Raw genomic sequence first — 11,338 nt, 5'->3', positions numbered from 1 at the left:
ACTCAACAGCTTCCGCTCTACCATTTAACATTTATAGGACTGACACTTTGTATTATAAAGTTATTATTAGTAGAGTAAGACGAACTAAGAGACTAATAAGTGTATGGAATATGTGATGGATCTATGGTGGTCATTTCCACTGGTGGGCAGGGTAGAAAAGCTGATCATTTGAGCAGCAGCACATAGACTACAGTTTGTAATGGGGACTCAAGTTGCATGCTAATGGACTTGACTTGGATCCGTAAATGGCTCACAACTCAAGGGCTCGACTTATGACCCATGGAATATCAGCCTGAGAAAAGACATGAACAAAACTGATTAAGCCTACTCACCTTAATGCTGTAAATAAAAGAAACCTCTCATTTTCAACCTTCCATTTATGTAATGGTCATGCACAGTCATTACAACATCTTCAATACAGCCTTTTTTAATAGAAAAATCTTCAGTCTGGTGAACAAAATGTGGTACATGCAGTAAAAATGTAGTCATTTTTAGAGACAAACCAGCTTAGTTCAAATAGTAAATATGCTATCTAGCACATTAGCTGAAGATGTCAACTAATATACTTGAGGTTTTAATAAACTGCCCATCATATTCCTTTATAAAGTGTTAAAACTTCATCAGGGTTAGCTTTTAGGAACGTTATTTGGCATATATGGTATATAAGCTACACTCTAACCAACTGTTTTAAATGATTTTGCCTCTCTTTTCTTTAAACACTGCATTTACGACATATAGCACTTCAATTCTGCCCTTCAATGGTGAAAGTCTTGTTATTTGAAACTATTTTGAACCCAATAGATGCTCATTAGTGATATACTTTTGAACAGCGCAATGCCTATAGCTAAAAACAAGCTAAAAATATCTAGCAAGACTAAACGTTTCTACCAAAGACTCAACATTCAACTCTGACCTATAGACACATTAGCCAATTAGTGCAGGTACAAGATAGATACAAGAAATTTTCAGATAGATACAAGAGAATTTCAGAGAATCTCACAGCTGAGTTTTGGTACAAATGTTTCATTATTGCTGGCAAGACAAGCCTCCTTTAACAGACCCCAGGCCTATTTGAAGAGATATGTAGGGTTTCTTCTGATCATCAAGAGGATTTCTTTTCAAACATGTTGGGGTGGATTCTTGGGGATTGTGACTAGATGTCCTTTTCTTGTGGTCATTCTCTCCAGGGACACACTGAGTGCAGCTCTGATGTTAGAAAATATTTTCAGGACATACAGGGTTGTGGATAGTGGTCAACATGTCATTGTGCCTGGCTTTCAGGTCCAGAAATGGAGATTTAGTGAAACTCTAATCATTGGTTGGTTGGAAATCGGTAAGCTAATTTGCATGCTACTTACCTTAGCATGACATAAACAATACAATTATCTGCACACAGGTAACGATGTGTACAGTTGTGTATTTTCAAAGATTATATGATGCTTATGGTTTTTGCTTCCTATTGGCTTATATCACCTTGATGAACACTTTATGACAATAGCAGTCATGAACAGGCCCTTCAAGGTTACATTCTCATGCACTAACAGATGATGTACTAGTGCTTGGAGAATTTATTCAACCCAAAAGTGAAAATAATTTACTAAATTCTCATTGGATTAATTTGCAAGTCTTATCTATGTCATGGTTGTTGCACTGCCAACAGTAAATATCTTTAAGTACATTTTTTATATATAAAATGGACCAAACATTCATGAAAGTCTATTTCAACTAATTAAAGCAACATTATATCATTCAAATATATATTTTATACACATATATATGAAATCTTTACATTTTCTTCACTCAAAAATGAAATTTTCAGTTGAAGTAACAATATCTGCCTATGCTGAATCTATTATTTTATGTGTGGCATAAGTTCATACAAAAAGTTCTTTTGTTTGAGTGTAATAAAGAGGACAGCTTTGCATCCCATAAGGTCTTGTTGGTGCCAATCTGGAGCAGGTACCAAAACTGGAACCATTAAACTGGAGCTTTCAGTACTTAACTTTTGGTGAATCGAAATTGCACAATTCCAGTTTTCTGGTGCCAAAGTTCCAATACTTTGTACTCAAATGTGTTCATGCTACATATTTGTATTCATATTGTTACCTCAACACAAATTCAATCATTTTTGGAGCAAAAGTAAAACATTTTAGTGAAATTTATTTGGCTTTCATTGGAACTAAATACTTGCCTCTTTGGAGCATGGTATTCACTGAAATTGAAAGAACCTTGTTAGGTAATTTTTTAAAACAGCCAACTATCTTTCTTGATACAAAGAGGGTGTTTTAAATAATGATTTGACAGCTTTCATTTTCCTTTGTCAAAAGCACACATTGAAGGTTTTTGCCACAAAAGTGGTTTAAAATCCTGAAAGGTTTGAGGGTTGATGAGTGCTGACATTATAACGAAGGGCTTGGCATTTTGGCTTTATTCCCAAAAGTAATATATAAGTAATATCATTAATATTCACGTGTGATGCTGCTGCCCGCTAAATAAACCTGTTCTGTCTTTAATATGTTACTTATTGTAAAAAATGTGTTTGTTTTCATTAAAACAGGTTACACAACTGAATATTCCCAAACCTTTTGATTAGCAGTGTTCTTCACAAATAGGCAGCTTGAGGACACTGAAACACAAATGAAAGCGAGCGCAAGAAAGTCATTCAAAGCTGCACATGTAAGTATGTGCTTGGGAGTGCTGCTCACAATAACCTGAGGCTTGTTGGGGATTTGAATGCTCACTTACAAAAAACTTCACATACATTTTCTCCTATAGAAAGGCAGATAGAGTGTGTGCGTAACAACAGAGATGTAGAGAGCAAAGGGGGAATATCAACACTGCAGAAACAGAATCTTTATGGCAGGTAATATATGGTTATTGCACTGGTCAACCTATTCTAGTCTTAGATCAAAGGTGATTAAATTGTTATTTGTCAAATTGTGTAGTGCAACATTTTATCCCTCAGCCTTTTTTTGTTGGACCAAATTGAAATTTCTACTGTTAATTACACAAAGCATTACAGACATGTACCAGACAACCGCTGGGAATCCCTGTGGTGTCACCAGTCCTGTGTACAACCAAATTAGCATTAGTGTGAGTCTAATGTGAGACGGATTCTTTACTCTTACCAAAAATAGGCAACAGAGATAAAACAAAAGTGCCTTGATGTCAAGCTAACTTAAATTTTTAGCTTGTTAATTTGATTTTTACCTTTTTCTTTTGAGTATTGCACACTGTTAAATAACAACAACAACAACAACAACAATAATAATAATAATAATACTAGGCCCCGCTTTATTTATGTAACGTATCTCTAATAACTGTGTAGTTACATGTGAACAACACATGCTACAACACTAACATCTAATGATTTAGTCACTGTTACAGATGGATTACAGAATTATATCTTATGCAATTACATAGGTGCATCAAGTTCAGTAGTAAGTGTTGTTTCAATGTTATTCATGTGTAACTACACAGTTATAACAGGCAAATAAAATTCACAAATAAAGTGAAAATTCCAGCAGAAAGGGGGCCCCAGAAAATCATGTTAATTAACAGTAAAAGCATGTTTTATCAATGACAGCAAAAATCTGTAAAATTACAGAAACTCTGTCCTTGTAATTCAACATACTATTTCCACCAGTTATACTGACATGCAGTATTTTACCATAATATTAGTAACAACAGTACCATCCACAAAATAAATTGAATGTTCATAAAATAAAGGTGAACAATTGATTTTACAATGTATTTATGAAAATGTTCAGCAGCAGTGTAAAATACGTCATATGTTGTTTTACTTTTTTTAAATAAAAAAGTACATTGTCCATCAAATTTTACAGCACTTGCACCGTGAAAATACTCCGGCCGCTGGGGTTTTGTGCCAGGTGCAGGTATGTACATTTTAAGATGCATTGAATTGCAACAGTATACATGTTTTGCACTGAAGACGGTGTAACTAACCCACAATATCTAAAACATTTCAGCCACCACATAATCTGTGCACCATAGTTTAAGCAGAACCTTCAGCAGATGTTTAAAACAGCTGATTGGTGGATTAGGTTGTCAGTCAAGTAACAATGCCAGGACAAGTAAGCACTGACCTTCTGACCTCATCCCTAAGAGCTTAATCCTTGCAGATCAATATAATAATTGACCAAATTGCCCCCGTGTCAGTCAATAGATAAGCCCCTTTAAGTTAAAACACAGTGAACCTGTCGACACTCTTCTTAAAGGCCCCACATCACGGTGGACCACATTCACAATTTTTTTTTCTTGATTTTCTGTAATAAAAGATGTTTATATGCACTCGTATTCAACCCCATTGGTGAAAGCAAATGTTTTGTAGATTTACGAAATGATGCAAAGGCAGCCTCTTGCTAAATTAGCAATAAATAAATAAATAAATAAATAAATAAAGAATAAAATGTTCATCCATGTATAAACCAAGCTGCAAAAAATCTGTTTTCAAATAATTGTGTATGTATCCACCTTGCATATATCCCCCCATTCAGTCTACAGCTGTTTAGCCCCACCCATTTTCACTGGAATAGTGAGTGTTTCAAGTCATTTTGAGCTACTTTTGGCCCATTTTTCATAAGATTTACACACAATTTAAAGGGCAACAGGTTTCTTGAAATGATGTCAAAAACTGAAAAACAACAGAAATGGAGATACGAGATTTTGTTCCGACAGCAGTGACTTTATTATTTTTTTTCCTTTTTTGAAGAGTTCTTTAAATGTTCTTTAGTGAACCAAACACGGTTTGATAGACTGGACCAAAACAGATTTATCCAAATTATTAATGTAAAACGAGGCTTTGAGTGAATTCGCATTGAAGTCATGGCAAAACAGATGAATTTCACCAAGTCAGTGCAACATTCTGTAACTTAAGGTTCTGTATGAGCTCATCAACAAGTGTGAAAGTTCAAATCATTATAAAAAACTGGACAAAAATGTAGCTATATTTGGTGCATCTCATTAATAAATGATTGGTTTTGCGAGTCGTTGCCCTGTCATGTTTATATTGACGTACTAGAATGAATGAATGTGGAAAATGTGAGGAAAAAGAGGATTTGCTCATGATCCAAAGCCAACCACTTCAACTGTGAAACACGGTGCCATAGGCAGTGAAAGGCTCATTTGCCTTTATTGATTGTGCTACTGATAATGAGGGGAATTCAACAGAGTACAGATTGAATTTATGGGTTTATGTTTAACCACTGCCACTGAATAAAACCTCACATTCTGCACGTCCTCTTCATTCATGGTATTACTTCCAACCAAATGTGCTGGAGGTACACAGCAGAAACTACAAACGAGCGTCTGTCCTAATACTTTTGGACAGCATATTCCACATACATTCCATCAGTATTTGTGAAAATGGGGGCACTTTGAGTAAAAAAACAAACCAATAATAAATAAATATGTCTTTAATTCCTAAACAGTTTGTGGAATATAAATGTAACTCTTACTGCTCCAGATCTGTTGTGGGTACAAATGCAGACTGATGAAAATGTTGTCACTGTCAAAATTGCTTGCCCTGGCTTCATGTAAAGCATAAGTACATTTTGAATGCGTCTATTTAATATTTACTGTTGATCATTTCAAAGTAATATAATGAAGACATCAAAATCATAAAACGACAATTGATGTATTGTACAGTGACCAACATGTTCTCAATAATATCAGATTTACTATATTAGGTCATTTAAAGTAGTCCCACTTTGGCTTGAGGCAGATTCACACATTATTGTTGTTTTCTCAAGCAGCTTCATGAGGAGCCACAGTAAATGTTCTTTGATAGATAGATAAAAATACATCATCTGGATGGCAGCATATGTTGCCAAAACATGTTTCAGTATTAATGGGGCCTTCACAGATGTGCCTGTCACCCATGACATGTGCATTAATATGTAATATATGCAAAAAGAATTTAAAATGTTGATTCGTCGGACTACGGGACATTTCTCCACTTCACCTCAGTCCATTTTAAATGAGCCTGGGCCCAGAGAAGGTGGCAGTGTTTCTGGATTCTGTTCATATGTGGTAATTCAATTAGCATTTGTGGATGCAGTGACAAACGTTTTTCACAGACAGTGGTTTTCAAAAGTGTTCCTGAGCCCATGCGATGATGAATCATATCTGAAGGCAGAATCATGCCTGAAGAACCAAATCCTGCAAATCCTGCAAATCCTGGTCTTTGGTCTTGTCCCTTGCATACAGAGATTTATTTTTAATGTTATTATGTGCTGATGATGAAAAAATAAATTTCTTTGCTATTTTACATTGAGAAATATTATTCTTGAATTATTGTACATTTCCCCGCACAGTCTTTCACGGAGTGGTGAACCCCTCATCGTCTTTACTTCGGAAAAACTCTCTGGGATGCTCTTTTTCTACCCTGTGATGTTATTGACCTGACGCCAATTAACCACAAGGTGTTATTTTTAGCTGTACACAACTTTTCCAGCCTTTGGTTGCCCCCGTCCCAACGTTTTGGGAATGTGTTGCAAATGTGGCAAATATTTTTCAAAAAAAAAAAAAGATGAAATTTCTCAGATTCAACATTTGACATGTTGTACTATTTTCATTTTACACAGCATCCCAGCTTTTTGGAAATGAGGTTGTAGACATAAGTTAGGCAGTAATTCTAAAATAGACAAAATAGACAAAATATGTAAAGTATAGGAGATTAGGGATAAAAGTACATCTATTTGCATATTTACATATGATACATTTGTTGTATTTACATGATAGCAGGCACTGAGCGGTACGAGGTAGTCTAAATATTAGGAGTAACTAGGAGTTGCAGCAATATTCCAGTATAAAGTGCACAGTGAGAGTCATTACTGTAGCAATAAGCCTTCTATCTCCAAATTTTTCATCAGGACAACCCACATATTCTTCTGGAACAAAACCTTCAAACTCCAAACTGATCAGGTGAAAGGCAAATAAGTTCTTATAATGTAAGTTCATACAATTTTATTCCAAAGTCATTTTGTACCATTTTTGGTTGTCCACTCATCGTGAAGGGCTCACACAATGTAAAGGGCAGCTAAAATTTTCTTGGGTGAACTATTTCAGTAAATGAGATGTGTAAGTGTGAAGAATCTTTTAAAAGTTAAAAAAGAGCACTTCCAGATGATATAAAGGATGCATTCTGAAGAAAGAGATTTTCTCCAAAGCCAAGAATCATTCAGGAATGTTTATCTTTAAGAGTGTTGCTGGTACTAAAACTGTTGACTACCAAACATATTGTTTTGTCAGCTATCATATAAATTTCTTTTTTTTTCTAATATACAAATACATAAATAAATAGGCATCATTTTCATAATTTATAGTTGCCTTAGTAAGAGATTTCAAGCATTTAAGCCTATAGGATTATGAAAAGCATGCATTCAGGCAGGTGTGAAGTGATCATATATATATATATATATATATATATATATATATATATATATATATAAATTGTGTACAAGAATAAATAAGACATATATAAATACCCTATGCAGCTAGTAAGCTGTCAGGTTTTTACTATAGCTTTCATTCCTCCATATGGTCAGCCCTTTATTTTTGCTCAGCTTGGCAAGCATCCCCACACATGCTTTTCAGTTCAAATGTTAAAAGCCTTTGGCCCCCTTATCAGTTCCCACCAACCCGGGCTCCGTAATTAAAAGTCAATTGATGAAGAAAAGCAGCATATAATTGATGGTGACTGGTGGAAGCGCACGTTGGCAGACGTGGTGTCTACAGTCGGGCGTGAGAGAATTCAGACACAAAAGCAAAAAGAGCGCGTGCCAAAAACAAACCTTGTTGTAAACTGCTGGCACTCGTCTGACAGCCATGGCTTCCAAAGATGAAGCATTTCAACGGAGCTGGTCGCTTCTGTGCATCAGCATGTGAGTCAGAAAAACAGCTCGGTGTCATGCAGAGTTAAAAAGTTTAGGTTACCGTGTTGTTTTCAGATAGCGGCTAATAGGAATTTGATTACGTTTGGGAATACAGTGCTCAATATTTCTGTTATGTTTGGCATGTGGGGTGTAGCAAATTACAGAGCATTGCTTTGTGAACTGCACTAATTCGAAATGCAATTGGGGTCTGGCTTCTCCTGTTATTGGCTTTCTGTGCTTTCTGAGAACAGGTGGGCACTGTGGATAGCAGACCTGAGCTTCAACTCATTTTGCTCTGTACATTGTAGTCTTATGATGCTCCTGGCTGGGCTTCAGCTGGGCCTGTATGGAGATTTTCAGGGTTTTTACATTGTAAATGGAATCTGGATGAAGCTGGCAAAAGCATGGGTGGACACTGAGGTGAAGGAAGGTGCAGCTTAGCATAAGTTCATTTGTACAGCGATCATCTGGGCTGAGAAGAGAAGCCAGTAAAACACTAAGCTTTGCATAGTCTGCTCTCTAACAGCTGCTTGTGAAAGGTTTGACAAGCTTCACAAATAGTTATAGACTGATTCAAAATGTAATGCTTTCTTTCAAATGATGTTTATGTTGTGCATAGGTGTATGTATATGTTTATATGTTTTGATACATGTTGTTCCATCCTTGTGCAATTTTCCGTTATACAGACTCCAGTCAGCCACTTACTATATAGGTGCACTTTGTAGTTCTACAGTTAAAGACTGTAGCCCATCTGTTTCTTTGTTACCCTCTTCTTCAGTGGCCAGGACCCCCACAGGACCAGATTTTATTTGGATAGAGGATCATTATCAGCACTGCAGTAACACTGATGTGGTGGTGGTGCATTTGTGCTGGTCTGAGTGGATCAGGCACAGCAGTGCTGTGGGAGTTTTTTAAACACCTCAGTGTCACTGCTGGACTGAGAACAGTCCACCAACCAAAAATACTCAGCCAACAGCGTCCTGTGACCACTGATGAAGGACTAGAAGATGACCAACACAAACTGTGCAGCAGCGGATGAGCTGTCGTCTCTGACTTTACATCTACAAGGAGGACCAATGATGCAAGAGTGACTAATAGGGTGGACACTGAGTGGACACAGTATTTAAGAAGTCCAGCAACACTGCTATCTCTAATCCACTCATCACCATGTTATTTATGGCTGATTTGTGTAAATGCTTTTTCCTGATGGAGAAAAATGGAAAACACATATTCAACAGCTGTTTTGAATGGAAATGAATGAACCAATATAATCCTGTTAATTAATATATCTCATAATATTCATTATATAACAGTAGTTATATTGGCAGTATTGGCAATTTCTTTGGTCAAACAATGGTACCTGCAGGCTCGAGTATGCCATTCATTATGATTACTTATCACACAGAGGTCAGTGGATATACAGCTCTGTAAAAAAAATAAGAGACCACTGAAAAATGATCAGTTTCTTTTAACGCCTGGGAGCGAGGAGGCGGACACATACGCGGAGATAAGTGAGCTTTATTTTGGGCAAATCCAGGGTCATGGTCAGAACAGTCTGGTAGAACAGATCAAGCATTTAAACATACAGAAAATCAGCACAAAGACATAATCAAACAAAGACCAACGAAACCAAGGAGCAAACACAGGGCTTAAATACACAAGGGATAACACAGGTGGGAACAATCAAGGGCAGAATTACAAAACAAGGGGCTGGACTGGGGATCAAAACAAAGAAATCACATGGATTTGACTAACATACAACAGGAACACATGGACAGGACTGGGAGGGGCCAATCATGACATTTTGTAACGGGGAGCGGGGAGGCGGACGCATGTGCTGAGATAAGCAAGATTTATTAAGGGCAAATCCAGGGTCATGGTCAAGACGGTCCAGGTTCAAAAAGGCAACATGGAGAGATTGGGGTTCAGACATGACAGACAAACCAGAACAAGCAGAGCAGAACCGAACCGAACAAACAGAACATCCAACACAGCAGATAACAAACAAAGCAAACAACAGAGACCAATGCAATCAAACAAAGACCAGCACTAGACTAATGAAAACACAGGGTTTAAATACAAGAGGGCTAACGAGGGCTCCCAAGACACAGGTGGAAACACAGGTGAGAACAATCAGGGGCGGGGTCACAAAAGGAGGGGGCCAAACCAAAACAAATGCACACGGAAGATCAAAACACAACACGAACACATGGACAGGACTGGGAGGGGCCAAATCGTGACACATTTCTCTGATTTTACTATGTATAGGTATAGGTTTGAGTAAAATGAACATTGTTGTTTTATTCTTTAAACTACTGAGAACATTTCTCCAAATTTCCAAATAAAGACATTCTCATTTAGAGCATTTATTTGCAGAAAATAAGAAATGGTGAAAATAATGGAAAAGATGCAGTGCTTTCAGACCAGCAAAGAAAACAAGTTCATATTTATTTAGAAACAATACTAATGTGACTCAAGAATATTTGGTGGAATAAACCTGATTTTTAACCACAGCTTTCATGCGTCTTGGCATGCTCTCCACCAGTCTTTCACACTGCTTTTGGGTGATCTTATGCCATGCCTGGCGCAAAAATTCAAGCAGTTCAGCTTTGTTTGAGGACAAATCTGCCCATTTCCAGCCTTGCTGAAGCATCCCCAGATCATCACCAATCCTCCACCAAATTTCACAGTGGGTGCAGGACACTGTGGCTTGTATGCACCTCCAGGTCTCTGTCTAACCGTTAGACGACCAGGTGTTGGGCAAAGCTGAAAACTGGGCTCATCAGAGAAGATGACCTTCCTCCAGTCCTCTATGGTCCAATCCTTATGGTCTCTTGCAAACTTCAGCCTGGCTCTTCTTTGCTTCTTATTGATGAAGGGCTTTTGTCTAGCTTTACTTGAGCCCTGCCTCCAGGAGCCTGTTCTTGCTGTGCACTTCACCACAGCTGCCTTTTGCCATTCTTTTTGTCAGTGGTGGACAGTAATGAATTCTTTCACTCTATCATAGTGCACTCTATCACGAACACACCACACAGACCTGTATCTTATCCTACCTCTAATTAATGTGCAATATCTGCTGCTGACAGATTGGTACAAGTGCAATACATAACAAGTTCTGTGCAATATCTATAATCATTACTGAACAATATCTACAATTTCTGTGCAATATTCAGTCATTACCTGCTCAGATATGTGCAATATCTGTACAACTGCATGTGTAAACTGTAAATTTGTAGTTTTTTTTAATCCTATTTTTATTTTTTATATTTTTCTGCTAACAGACGTCTTGTTTATTTATTTATTTTTATAGTATATCTTATATTTAGTATTTTGTATGATGCACATCTTTGTCTACTCACTTCTCTTTATCTTCTTACTGTGTATTCTGCTGTAACAATGTAAGTTTCCCCCAGTGGGATAATAAAAGTCTATCCTATCCTATC

This window comes from Pygocentrus nattereri, chromosome 23 (genome assembly GCF_015220715.1).
Source record: "Pygocentrus nattereri isolate fPygNat1 chromosome 23, fPygNat1.pri, whole genome shotgun sequence".
Lineage (NCBI taxonomy): Eukaryota > Metazoa > Chordata > Actinopteri > Characiformes > Serrasalmidae > Pygocentrus > Pygocentrus nattereri.
The sequence above is the reverse complement of the archived record's forward strand: the minus strand, read 5'-3'. Positions refer to the sequence as shown.